Source organism: Pseudopipra pipra, chromosome 3 (genome assembly GCF_036250125.1).
Source record: "Pseudopipra pipra isolate bDixPip1 chromosome 3, bDixPip1.hap1, whole genome shotgun sequence".
Classification (NCBI taxonomy): domain Eukaryota; kingdom Metazoa; phylum Chordata; class Aves; order Passeriformes; family Pipridae; genus Pseudopipra; species Pseudopipra pipra.
This window is the reverse complement of record NC_087551.1, coordinates 5,914,443-5,928,901: the sequence shown is the minus strand read 5'-3', so window position 1 is coordinate 5,928,901 and position 14,459 is coordinate 5,914,443. Positions and strand designations below refer to the sequence as shown.

The window sequence follows — 14,459 nt, the reverse complement described above, 5'->3', positions numbered from 1 at the left end:
TGGTTAGGATTGGAAGGGACCATTAAAGGCCATCTAGTCCAACCCCCTTCCAACAGGCAGTGACCAGGTTGCTCAGAGCTCTGTTCAGCTTGACCTAAAATGTTTCCAGGGATGGGGCATCTAACAGCAAACAGGCTAAAGGTCCGTGGTCAGGGGCAGATGGGGAGCTGGGTGCTATACTAAGTAATTCATGAATACAGGCAAAAGAAGAAAAGCAGAGAAAGAAGATACAGCTGCTCCATTCTAAGGAAGCAGAGCTGCAAGGGGCAACACATGCAGGAGCAAGGAAAGGAGTTTCCTACAGCAAAAACAGAGCACACACCAATACAAACACACAAAAAGGAGGAGTGAAGTTAACAGCAGAGAACAGAGCTGTTAAACATCATCTGTCCTCAGAGATGCTGGCAGGCAGAGGAAGGAGGAAACCTCAGAGCAGCTTTATTTATTTGGTGGAAGTGCTTTTGATTTCCCAGCCATGCAAGAGCAGCAGCAGGAACCCCCAGCCGGGGAGGGACCGTGCAGGGCATGCTGGTGTTTGCACACTAATGTGAGGGGGAAGCAGCTCATCCTGAGCTTTCAGGGTGGTACCAGAAACATTTTTCTTTCCTGCTCGCTGAGGTCAATGGAGCACCTAGGGAAAGCCTTCCAGAGTGCTGAGGAGCAAGAAAGCACCCTTTAATAGTTCTCAAAACCTTGTTTCTGACATGAGAGGACATTGAGGTGTCTACAGGAATTAGGAGCTGAGTTTTGCCTGCCCCCTGCTGAGGCTTGCTGTGCCCCCAGCACTTGCCATTTCCTCCTGTGCCTCGCAGGGCCATACAGCAGTTGTGGAGTCACTGACCCATCTTTTCCAGCACATCCTCTCTCCCCTTCAGTTACCCTGTGAGGTTCTTCACTGCTACAGTAATTTTGAAGCCCTTGAGCTGTACTTAGGAGTTTACAAGGGGAGTTGAAATCTTCCAATAGGAGGAGGTTAACCAAAAAGCCCTCATTTTCAGGGTTTACATACCTGGGTAATTATCGCCTAGGAAAGAAATTAGATTAGTCTCAACCTTCTCCCTCTGCAGTAGCACTTCAGCTGAAGCCATAATAAAGAAAAATCTCACAAACTAGCCACTGGCAACCAGAGTCATTTGTCTGCTATTGATCCACAGCGTGATTTAATGGGGTAGAAAAGCAGGTACAGGTCCCTCTCTAGGCTAGGGAAGCCCTTGCTGAAGTCTCATCTCATCCTTTTGGGCTCTGCTGGCCCTATCTTGCTTCCATGCCACCCTCAGGGGTCCCCAGCTTGGGCCCTGCACATGCATTTCACCTCCAGGTGCCCTGGGAGGGTGGCTACTCCCTGAGATTCAGTGGTACTCATGAGAGAAGAACGTCCCCAGGATTTGTAAGAAGAGAAAACTGTTCAGTTCTGTCCTCAGTTGCTGAACCCAAGAGCCTGCAGGTTTAATTTCAGTCTGTCACAAACCAGGAAGAGATTTAACATCCATCAGGCAATTTTTGCAGACTCTCACACGCAAACGTTTGCCTTGGAAAAGGGCTTGCTCTCACTCAGCTTTGCTGACACTTGCATCTCTACACCAGTAATTGAAAGCTGCAGCCTCACTGCAAAATACCTTGAAATTTACGGCTATTGTCATCAACAGGAACTGTGAAATCAAAACCCAAGACCCTTCCCTCCCTCAGTTTTTCCATCCACAGCCCCAGCTCTGCCTAAATCATGCAAAAGCTGTAAAAAGGAGCCGCACGCACCAACCCATAAATCCCAGCTGACCTGTCTCCCCAGCTTAATGCCAAGTGATAAAGATGCCCCCGAGTTTATATGGCTGCCAGTCCCCCCCTCCCCTTGTTGATCATATACATAAATAAACCCACAATGATCTCATTTGAGTCCCTTAACCAGCAAAAGCGAGTGCTGAGAGCCCCAGCCAATGTAGCTGGAGTGGCTCACAGTGATTTTTGATTGAAGCTGACTATTAGTGGTTACAATTAAGATGCCGTTTCAGTTTAAAGATGAATTGGCCATGCAGGGACAAATTGTGAATGCTTATTGCTGCCATGCTGAGGCAGGTAATCAGGGAATGAAGTTGTAATTGTGGCACCTCTTGTTTTGCTCCTGCTGGAGCGCAGAACGCAAGATTCAATTTAACAAACAATTTGCCACACGGCTCATCCCTGCTGGGTGGGAAAGCAAAGCATGCTGGTGAGGCTTCCATTGAGTTCTGCTCCTTTTTAAACGTGTTACAAGCAAAACTGGCACCTGCTTTAACCTTTGCACTGAAGCAGAAAGGAAGAGGAGAAGCCCAGGAGCATCGCTGATGCTGTATCTGAGAGTGTATCTTGGGCTTCATCCAGAGATTAAAAAAAAGAAACCCCACACAGTGGAAAGTATTATCATTTTTTTGGTGCCTTTTGGATCTTTCTGAGCTTCTCTGAAAAAAACAAAGGGCAGTTGGGCCAACACATTGGATGTGGGCAAGTGGGGAGGGATTTATAAATGCCTCGAGTCGCTCTCCTGCTGCAGGAGATCCAAGCTACAGCCTCTGGGGTGATCTTTAAGCAAACTTTTTCCTCCCAAGGGGAGGAAGGATGAACTGAAGCACCAGGTAGGTATAGCTTTAGCAGCTCCTCAGCAGCCTGCCTCTGTCCTGCTAAAAAAGGAGGGATGAGGAGATGCTCTGCAGGTCCCAAGGTTTTGGCATTCCATGGACCCCAAGGAGATGTTACCACCAGAGATGTCCTCGAGCAGACTCACGAAGCAGAACTATTGTTTCTGAAAGCAGAGCTTTCTTCACTTCATTTACCTCTGTTTGAAATCCACCCTTGCATACAACCACTGCCTCAGAGTTTCTAGTCCAGATTTGGCTTCTCCAACAAGGCCAATTCCATGGAAGTGTTACCACCACCTGTCACACCCCCTTTCTGCTTCACTGCCATTAGTGATTCATAGTCAAGCAAGTCACTTATTTTAAACCCCAAATCTCAGGGATTTTATTTTGTTTCTTTAAGGCTAAACATGCACTTACAGGTTTTGGAATCTGAGCCAACCAGGATCAGTTGCTCTTGTTACTTTAGGATGTAGACATTGGTACCTCCTTTTTGGTCAAAGAGAGGACAAAGAAAAGTGTCTTCTAATTACTAGTCTGACCTAGCTCAAAAGATGAGGACATCAGCTGTCACAGAGAGGTCTCTCTTTTTATCAGTTTGTGTTTTAAGTGGCTCCATTTCTCCCCCTCAGAAACATACAGGAATGAGAGAAATCAGAGAGCACAGAGAAATGCTCAGTGGTTGGTCACCACAGAGTGTCCAACAGAAACCTTATAGGAAAAAAACCAAACAAAAGCAAAACAAAAAACCAAAGACAGAGCATCTTCTGTTTTTTTTCCCCAAAGTACTGCTGGTCATGGTCTTCAGAGAAGACATTTTCTTGCCTACAAGCAGAATATGGGACCCAAATTTAGTGTTTGGAGAGCTGTGTGCTGTGACAAAGCAGGAAGCAGAGAAGCATGAATGTTTCGTAACCTGTACATCAGCAGTGATGGGTACTGGAGGAAGGATGAGGATGTTTTCTTTAAAGGGAAGGCTCCTCTCAAATACCTCCCAGCCACCAGCCAGCCTGGCCTTATTGCAGAGCTTTCCCTTGCCCAAATGTCTTGCAAGAGACCAAGCACTAGCCAAGGTGTGACATCCATTACAGGGCATCCATTCTGATGCAAAATGATGCCTTTTTGTTAACCCTTATTAAATAACCACCATTGCACCATGAAGTTTAGCTTGTTGCCCTGTTACAAAGCAGAGGAAGAAAAAACTAAATCGAACACTTAAGTAGCTCTCTCACCTCTCCCAACTGATTAATAACACATAGTGCTCTTTCAGAAAAATTATCTACAGGTTTCCATTTAAAGGAGCAGAGAATGAACAGCAAAGCAGTGCTTGGACCCACCCCAGTGCATATATTGAATATAAAGCCTTTGGACTGGTCAATGAGTGTTTCAGGTGTGCTGATTTTGGTGTGAAGGCTGCACCTTGAGGTAGCCCCACAGCTCGAGCCTTCAGGAAAAAGAATACTGCAGGAAGGGCTTCTGGATCTTTTTAGGAAAGGAAGAGCACGTGCTTGGTTTGTAACCCCTGCCTGCATCTTGACAGCAGGACCTGCTCTCTGGGCAAAGCTTGGGAACCGTGAGTTTAAATCACCAGGATGGAAGGGGACAGACATGGCAATTCATAGTATCTCCTTCGGGCTGCCCCAAATGCAGGTGCATATTACAAGAAAAAGAGCTGTATGTGACCCCAAAGATACCATCTTTTATGCCCCAAGGTGACTAGAGACAGCCACTGCAGACACCTTTCCTTTCCGACACAGGCAGGTCGTGTTAACTGCTCTGCTGTACAGCCGGGCAGGGAAATGAGGCAGAGCAAGGTCGAGCGCCTCACCTTGCAATTGCTCACATGAATACTTAATCTCTCCCCTGTGAGCAATCTCACCAGCTTCAATACATCTGTAGATATTTAATCAAGGAGAGAAAAGATCTCTAACCCACTGTCTGTCTCTGAGGGAATTTGGGGGGGTGGGAGACAGAGAGCACAGTCCCTCACCTTAGCCAACCCCATTTGCACCAGCCTTCTACAGCACAACTCTAGAATCAAGCCCAACATAAACATCATCACCACCACAATGTTTTTAGTTATACAAAGCCCTGGCAGAGGCAAGTCTTTCTAGTTTTAACACGCAGAAGGTTACACTCACATTTCCTGGCAAACCAGCCCCAAGCACAGCAGTTAACATTCTCCAACCCAACAAACCATCAACTCTACCACCACAAAGGCAAAAATGCTAAAAAAACCCCCTCAAAACAACTCCACAGAATAAAAAACACAAAAGAACTTACTACTTCAGGCTTGCTCCCTGCAACACGGGTGAGTCTTCAGGCTAGACAAAGATACCCCCCTCCCACACAGGAAAAAAACCCGTAGCCATCCCAGCCCATCACCTGAGGCCACTTAGGTCACATAACAAGGCAGATTGGGCAGCCCTGAGTTTATCCCCAGCTCTCCCCAACCTTGGCCAGCAGCTGGCCAAGGGATATGGGAGCTCCTCCTCCTCATCAGTGAGCAGGAGCAAACACTCGTGCAGTCTTGAGAGATACCAGCCCAAAGGAGCCATTGTTTCTGAAAGCAGCAGGTGCCTCTCTAAGGATGCAACACCCGTGCTGCCCCTGCAAGACATGGAGGGACCCCCAGGGCTGAGCCTCCAAAAGGCTGGTGAGAATCACTAAAAATGGGATTTGTGCCCTGGTTGGAGCTGAGGAAAAGCGCTTCCCAAGTCAATCTGCTCAAGTTTCTCCTGTCGTGGAAACACGACCCCTGTGGAATCCTAATTCACTGGTTTTAACTTCTTGGGGCAGGGGACAAAGTTATACAGAAAATGCTGTCTACAGACATCTCTATCTGGAAACAAAGACATATGTTACTGCACCAAATTGACTCAGCTAAAGGAGATGGAAATTAGACCATTTAAAAGCAGAGAGCTCTCACGTATTGTTTCAGCAGAATCATCTCTTTTACATAGCCAGGCAAGGGGCTCATTTTGGGGGAAAACAAACGCATCTTTTACGATTATGGCCATTCAAAGCTGTTTCTTGCATTCTAAATTGTCACACATGAAGGATCAATTGCGTCCTCAGATAATGATTTAATTAAAAACTCCTCCTTTCTTCAAGTCGAGATCTGCAAAACCTCTCGGAATGGCTGATGGATGATTTGCCATTACCTTGCCTGCTTTCTTTTTAATAATTTTTTCCCCAGAATTTTAATTGCTGCCATTTGAGGATTATTGATTACCTGTAATTGCTCCTTTTCTCAGGCATCTCCCTAGTTATCTCCAGCTAAGTGATCTCTGTAAAAGACAAAAGCAGAGTGCTTCAGAACTGTAATGGCTTTCCTTGGTTGTTAATGAAAACACAGATATCTTGATAACTGTGTGTGTTCTACTCCTGTGTCTGGACGCTGCATTGGCTTGAACTTTGGAAGGGGATCAGCCTGGAAATTTATTTTCCTTAAGAAAAGACACTAAAAGCACCAAACCCCCTTTTTATACTCCAGTCACATTACACAGAAACTAGACCAATGAACTCTTTACAGCACAGGACTAGTGTGTGTCCTGAGTGCAAAGAGAAATTCCCCTCTGCCTTCCAGAACAGGCAAAGGGAAGAAGGTTATTCCTCCTCCTGTTTCTTTGCATTTCAGGTACATTTGAGTTCATGTGTTTCAAAATACAGGGTCAAATATGCTGTTGATCCTCCAGGGAGGATCAACTGCAACAAGCATAAAGCTGTTCTTTGCTGCAGGTTTAAGGTGACGTTTTCATTTCAGTCAGAGGATTACGATCTCAAACTACACTAAAAGATCCTGTTAGAGTCGATCTGATAATTCTGGTGTACCTTAGTATAAAGTGATTAAATAAAGAAACCCACCCTGCATCATTAATTCCAGAGCAATTATTTTTGGAAACTGATCATCAGCTAAGTGGGAGTTCATTACCAGATTTTGTCTGAAAATAAGTTTTAGATAGTGAGTGGCTGCCCACAAGTCTTAAATAACACAAATTACGAAACGCAGTAGTAGAAATTTGAGAAACTATTTCCTTTAAGTTTTTTCCCAGGGATGTCTGTGCCCTGACACTGACCTGCTGGACCACTGTGCCATGGAAAGGCCTCTCATCCATGGACTGCATGAGCATCCCTTAGGAAAACTGGAGACAAGAAGCTGCAGCATTCGGAGGTTGTGGAAGTTTTGGTTCCCTGCACCCCGCAATGGGCTCCCTGATCCAGCAAACCTTTCTGTGGTATAACCAGGTGGCAGACCACTTGTAGAGGATACTGCTGGAAATGTAAATTAAAGTGTAGCAGGGAGACATGAAGGGAATCTTGAATATCTGATCTGGTTGGAAAAGACAGCTTGGGTAGGCAGCTAATTGGGAGCCTTGGGAAACAGCTTCCCCGGCTGCACACAGCGAGCAGCTCAGGGAGAAAGGAGCTACAGGTTCCTGCATGAAGGAGCTGACTGTTAAATTGAGTATAGTACTGGTGGTAAATGCATTTCATCACCAAATTATAGATCTATAAAAAAATACAGCACAGGAAAAGAAAAAGAAAGTGCGTGTCAAGCTTTCTGTGCCTTTTTTCACTTTTCTAGGGAAAATTTTCTTCCACTGCACTGGCAAAGACAGCACAGGTGGGAATGTTTTCACTTAATAAATGTCAGTAGACTGAAGCAATTAATTTTCTTGTGTTTTGTTCAATGAAAGAAATTAAATACTGAGATTTATTTAGTAAAAATGATGGTCAGGAAAATGGTCCTGTTTTCTGACAATGTGATTTTTTTTTAATACACATGGAAACAATTCTTATAGTTCTAAATTTTGAGGAAGATTCATTGATTCTGTAGAAAAATCTTAAGATTAATCATTATTTTTCTGAGGTGACTTTCATTATTAAATCTCTGCAGTGAGCAGTGGACACTCTTCAGGCATGTGCTGGGAACTTCAGCTGCCTTTACTCTTAAGTTCTTCTTTCCCACAAAGCAAGACTGACATGAAAACAAGGGAAAAGAGATCATGAAAGGAATCAAGAGATTCTTCTGGGTAGATAAGTCAATCTAAAGAGTTGGACCATCCAATCAATGCAAGTCATGCATTTAAGAACTGCAGGGACTTAAAGAAATAAGCAGGGACAGATCTCAGTTCTTTTCATAATGAAACAACTTTTGGAAAGTTAGAGCAAAATGTGGCATAGCAATAGAGAGGCAAAGAGAAGGGCAAAGAGAAAGCTGGAAGGAAGCAACACAGGATTTCACAATGAACCCTATCTTGAAGAGTCCAATTGTAGGAAGTTTCTTGCAGTTCTTTGGCAAGTCCTCTTTTCTCTTGTTGTCATCAAAATATGTTTCCATGGATTGTTTTTCATGTGATTCCAACTCAAAATTTTGGCCTGAAACCTACTCCTCTGGAAGGCAATGGCATTTTTACTTTTGGTTTCAGTCAGGCCAGTGTTGGGCTGATGGTGAAGTGGATGGACACTGTAAAGGTGTATTGTGGACACCTACTTATCGACAGCAGGGAAGATAAAAGTCACTCCTGTGACTGCCCTGAGGGACTTTGGGGAACTTAAGCTGGTCCTACAATCAGGGACAAGGGAAGGGCTTATTCACATTGTCTTGTGCCCAAATTAAGAGGCAGATACAAACAGGGTGGTTGTCTGTGTCTTCTCCCAAGTAACAAGTGATAAGACAAGAGAAGAGGAAAAGGCTTCAAGTTGCACCAAGGAAGGTTTAGATTGGATATTAGGAAAAATTTATTCACATAAATGGCTGTCAAGCATGGGAACAGGCTGCCGAGGGAAGGTGTGGAGTCCCCATCCCTGGAGGTGTTTAAAAGCCATGTAGGTGTGGCACTTGGGGGCAAGGTTTAGTGGTGGGCAGTGCTGGGTTAATGGTTGGACTCGATGATCTTCAAAGTCTTTTCCAACCTAAATGATTCTGTGATTATATAAGAGGTGCTGCAGAGTACTACCTCTGCAAAGCTGGCTGCATTAAACAGGCATCTATATTTGATGGATAAAGTTAGAGGATGTGAACACCCACCTGAGCGTGAAACCCGTCCCTGGTGTAACGCACTCACAGCAAGGGCATGGGTTTGACCATCTGACTAAGCAATGTGAGAGCACATTCACTGCTAACTGGGGTAATACATCAAACCTTGACTGGTTTCACTGACAGCACAGGGAAAAAAATTGTCTTGTGGGAAGGGAGAGCAGCCACTAGGTGGGATAACAGCCTAGCAGGCAATGTGCCTGCACCCAGCCTCGGGCCAACATGGCTCACGAGGGTTCCTCAAGTAAAGCCCTGCAGCTACGTGTCAAACCTGCCTTGATCAGGGAGCAGGTTTAGGAGACCACAATATCTCTTGAAATATTCATACGTGTTCCCTGTAATTGCTCTGCTCACATTCAAGTGTTTTTATAGCTTGACTATTGCATAGTTCCACAACTGAACTCGCCACATTTGTGAACAACTTAACCAGGGCTGTTTCAGAGCTCTTGCAGAAACTGTAATACTGTAGTAAAGGAAATGGGCAAAAGACTTGAAATTTAAAGGGTCTGGCTTAATTTGCATCAGAAGGAATTTGACCTGGAGATTTTTGTGCTATGTTTTATGGAGTAAGAAAAAAAAAGTGATAATTCCATTTTAATATTTACAACACATCTTTCATGCATCTTTAATGGCATTGTTTATAAAAAATGCATTAACAGTTCTGTTTTGCTTCAGGCAGGGGGGATCCTTTATAGGATAGACAGCTTAATTTGGATCTTAACAATGAAAATGTTCCACCTGTGTTCTGTGAATTAATGTATCTGGGAGACAAACTCCAGAACAAAGATGTAGAGCGGGAGCTTGGCTTTTGCTTATGAATATTCTTAAGGAGAAAGGAAGAGGTTTTTTTCTCCTTACAGTTTAAAGTAGCTCAGAAAGCTCCCCAAAAGGGCAGGAGAGAAGTCCTGCTCAGTAGGGCATGTAGTGATACAACAAGGGGGAATGGCTTCAAACAAATAGAGGACAGGGTTAAATGTTATGAAGGAATTCTTCCTTTTGAGTGTGGCGAAGCACTGGAACAGGTTGCCCAGAGTACCTGTGGCTGTTCCATCCCTGGAAGTGTCCAAGGCCAGCCTGGATGGAGTTCTAAGCACCCTGGTCTAGTGCAAGGTGTCCCTGTTCATGGCAGGGGTTTGGAACTGGATGGTCTTTAAGGTCCCTTTCAAACCAAACCATTCTATGATATAGATAAAATAAGGCTGAATAAACATCACCATCTTTCACATACACACAGTGTTGGTTTTCCTTTTTTTTTTTTTTTTTATGTGGAATTGTTGCACTCCTCTTATTTCTCTTTGCACAAGTACGCTTCTTATAAGAAGGTAGGGATTGGGTTGTCCCAAACCCACTTGCAGATCAAATTATTGATTCCCATCACATCTAGTCTCTCCCAGGAGCCTCTGTGACACTGCAAACCTTGCTTCCAATGATAGGTTGTTATAGAGAAAAACTCCATATTGGCAATTAGAGCCCCGATCTGAAAAGGCTTTATATAGAGGCTTTCACTTGACTTTGTCAGGTAGCAGAGAGTGATTTCTGCAGGTAAACAATTTAGTGATAAGTTGGGCATATATGTATGTAATATATATTTCTGTATACGTGGTATTTTAAAGAGTGAAGATGCTCATTTGGAAGGAGGAGGCTGAAAGCGCCTCTTACATGAGTTAAGGGTCAGGAATATGTAGTCCTAAAGCAAATGTAGGAGTAAAATATTAATGAATCCCAGGCAAATTTCAAAACTGAAGTACAATACCAAGACTAGCACGTTTCTTCCATCCACAATCCTCTTCTGCAAAATTAGTCTGAGGATATAGGTTTGTTTAAGAAGTCAAGCTGACGTGAATAGAACCAAATTAGGGATGAAAAATATTTTTGGGCATCATAGCAATGATTTCCCTTCCAATGAGAGCCTCACCTGCCTCTGAAACAGTAATAGTGAAGATTATGGATCAACATGGAAAGAATATTGTGGATGATCCAATGTACCTTTCAGTCTGCAGAAGAATGTATTTGATTTCATAGCATTTTCGAAAGGATTTAGAATTACAAAACTAAATCAGAATTATTTTTATGTATGAAGTGATAAAGATGGGAAATACCCTGCTGATCCTGGATTGCCAACGTCCTAGAAAACAACCCCCTATTAACAATTTTCAAATACACAGCCACAACAAGCTCAAACAGGAAGGAATCATCATCACATTTCAGAAACTGCTGCTGGCACTGGTTGCTGTAATTTCTCACTTGGAACAATCAGGCATTATAAGGGAGCTTGTCCTTCGGATAGTACCAGCTCTGTCTCTTACACTGTGACAAGTCAGACTCAGCTAAAAATAACAACCAGCAAGGAAAAGAAAATAGACACATTCCGTGCCACCCTTTAAAGAGTCCTTTGCCCCCTGTCATTTCAGCTGAAAATCCACACAGAGCAGGCACCACGAAGGGGCTCCACGTGTCCAGGCTCACATGGGCTTGTCATTAAAAGAAATGCTGCAGCTGCTGCTGAGCAATGGACACAGCTCAGACTTTCTGTGCCTCCCCCTCAGCATGGCTTCTGCTCCTCCTTCCACACTGCACCTCATTTTCTTACAAGATGTATTCGAGGTGCTCAGGTGGAGAGCTCAGGATCCCTTTGGTTTTAGGAGATCTAACAGCAAAGTGTGGCAGGGAGACCCTATAACAGGCTGAGAAGTGACTTGTAGGTCTCACAGGAAATCAGCCTCTGCCATGAGACCTGAGCCCTGTTTTTTTGGCATCGTGCTCACACCATGACTGCATCTATTACTCCTCCCCGGGCACAGAAAGAGATGTCAGTCACATGGCTAAAGGACAGAGGAGAGCCATGGGAATGAGAACCCTCTGGAGTGGCACGGTTTCATGCTGTTTCTTTAATTTTTTGTCTGGCAAGTGAAATATATTTCACCAGAAGGTGGGAAAGGACTTGGAACAAAATTGATCTTGGCTGAGCAAACATTTGACAACGTTCTGTGGGAAACAACCATCTGTCTTGGGAGATATCAACTCCAGGAGATATTGATGGCACTAAAAATATCTGCCTTAGTCCACAGTCCCACAGCATGCAGTGTTCAAGCGTGGAGAGCCCCAGTTCTTCAGCAGTAAACCTTTTTATTTATTTTTATTTTTGGAACATTGACTTACCAGGTGTGGAGTGAAAAGCTCTGGTTTGTTCAAGATGCAGCCACACAAGTTTTTGATGCTTAGGCGGAGTGGAAACTACAGAGAGATAATTAATATGGATTAAATGGAAAAAGGGCTTTGTGTTCTGCTTCACAAGTACAGACCGTACACAGAGATGGATGTCTCTGTCTCAGAAGAGCTTCCTGGAGCAGTTTGGCAGCCTGGTTTCTTCTGAGATACATGAGAGGAGAAGGGGAAAAAAAAAGTAATCTTTGAAAGAAACTTTGAAGATGTACCATGAATTCAAAACAGCTCTTTACTCCTCGCTGACAAAGAGGCTAATGGATTTTTGAAACTGAGAAACAGTCCCCAACTCATTAAACATTAAGATTTAGACCATTTCACCTTTCAAGTGTGAATAAAAATCAAGATAATCCAAAGTTTTACCAGGGAAAAGTGAAGTCTAAATTCATAGATGTTCTGTACAGAAGTTAGCACATCCAGTTTCACAGCTGCAATTTTCCAGTCTCCTGCTGCCCAGGCAGGTGCTTTTCCATGGGCCTGTGAAGTAAGTGATAGTTATTTTTACCACAAACTGGAGATCTTACTGCAGGACATATTCCTCTCGGAAAAGGCAGTCTCTTGGCCGTCAGGAGTCTCTGTGGGGTATCAGATGTGAGAGGATTACAGGACAGCCTTGACCTGTTGTCCCACACCTACTCCAGCAGCTCTCTCTCTCTCTCCATCTATGATCAGTGCAAACTCCCTGCCAGAGCCACATCAACATCCACATCTTCTCATGAGAGCCCAGCTGCAGAAAGGACAAAATACTCATTGCACAGGACCAATCTGCATTTTGCTGTTTTGAGCCCTACCCCATTATATTTCCATTTCCTGGGATATTCATTAGGGGGTTTTTTTCCTTATTTTCCAGTGGTTTTCTCATTTTGAGGAGGGTTTTTTTAGTTGTGTTTGGGCTTGGTTTATGGTTGTTGCCCAGAAGAGCCAATAACAAGTGCCATACACTTGTGCCAAGAGCAAGAACAAATGATCCTTCCTGCTGACATGTCCCTGCCACCAGTGAATCCCAGAGCTGGATCCACTTTTTCAGTCTTTAGTCTCTGCCAAAGAGGACTTCTGTGGCCAACATGACAATCCCATGGGACTCTGAGCAGCATGTCTTGCAGAAGAATGACTGTTCAGCACAGCCAAATGATCAAAAGGCAGGGATATGAAAAAGGGGCAGGCTCACCAGAGCATAACTTTCTGACATGATGAAGGCAGCTAAGGTAAGCTAGACCAATCATACTTGAATAATAACCAAAAAAACCCCAAATCAATGCATGTTAAGGCCTATGGCTGAACCTTTCTCAAAAACTGACTCAGATGATATAAAAGAGAGCAAGAAATAATATCAAACCCAATCAGATACTTCATTGATGAAGGTGGAAGATGCAATGACTGCTTCATCCAGATACACTCAGGTGGACAAAGGAAAGGGAGTGTCCCAGCAGTACAGGGTCAGATGAAACAGAAGAGGAGAATTTCCATTTCTGGAATAGTTTAGGGAAAAAAAATCCACATGAAAATGCTTTAGAAAACAGTTGCTTTATGGAACAGTCAATATTATATATGCGGGGGGAAAGGGAGTAAGGGTTCATTTCCTGGGCAACTGGGGCAGACCAGAGCACCCTGGGGAATCAGAGAGATACAGGATCACAGCTAAGAAAGAAGGGAAAACTCTTGAGAGAGGAAGGCAAGCAGGAGAAGGGTTTCCTCCCTGCATATAGAGCAAGAGAAGGAGCTGAGACAGAAGGCTGATAGGATGCACACTTTTTAATGATTTTTTTTTTTAAGTTGGGATTGTTTGCATGACAGCTCTGAAATAGGACAAAGTACAGAGAAGGGCAATGCTGCATAATGTGATTGAGAAAAGGGAACTGTTCAGCTTTTTCATTTAAATGCATGAAAATCTCTGTGAGGTCTGTGTGTGTTGAGGGGAGGGGTATGAATTTAAAAAAAAAAATTATGCTGAAGTAAACGATGACTCCGACGAGAGAACAAACTCAATGTGAAGGCTCATAAGCACAGCTGAAATTAGGAATTGTGCTAATAGTCCCAGGCTGTGTTTCAGGATGCTGAGTGGGACACTGACTCAACAAACACGTCAGCAAGACAGATTTTAACACCAGAAAAACTCTGTAGCTCTTCAGAAGTGTTCTGCTGTGGTCACAGGGACCTGGCTGCAGGGATGGGATGGATGCTACTGCTGTGCCACAAACCTGCCTATCCACAGGGAGCTCCTAAACCCACTGAGGTGGGTGTCCGTGGATGGTGACATAAGTGCCTTTGTAAGAGTCACATCCTCCTGATCCTCTCTGCCTCTCCCATCCCACTCTTTTTCCCTGGTACAGCATTACCCTGCAAAGGAAGGATGCAGACTGGTAAATTTGCCTCACGAGGAAAAAGAGAAATGGAAAAACCAATAGATTCAGGCCTGGACATACCCACAGAGGGGCAAGCACCCTAGAGTGAAAGAACTTGGAGGTTTGGTGGTGGGAGGAAGAGCACATGCTTGGCTTCCTGCTTAGTGGTGACACAAAGTCCTCAATCTGTCACACACTGCCGGGGACAGCTCCCACCCACGCTCTGGCTGCCTCCCTCCACACTTC

General features: G+C 44.2%; 1 protein-coding gene across 1 annotated transcript in view; it reads right to left on the bottom strand.

Annotated features, from left to right (window-relative positions):
- SPTLC3 (serine palmitoyltransferase long chain base subunit 3) overlaps positions 1–14,459 on the bottom strand; it is a 293,881-nt gene that overhangs the window by 188,431 nt on the left and 90,991 nt on the right. The window contains exons 10-11 of the mRNA XM_064647552.1: positions 11,809–13,340; positions 5,842–5,896 (exon numbers count right to left, since the gene is read on the bottom strand). The gene's annotated coding sequence lies outside the window, so the exon portion shown is untranslated. The remainder of the gene's footprint in view (positions 1–5,841; positions 5,897–11,808; positions 13,341–14,459) is intronic.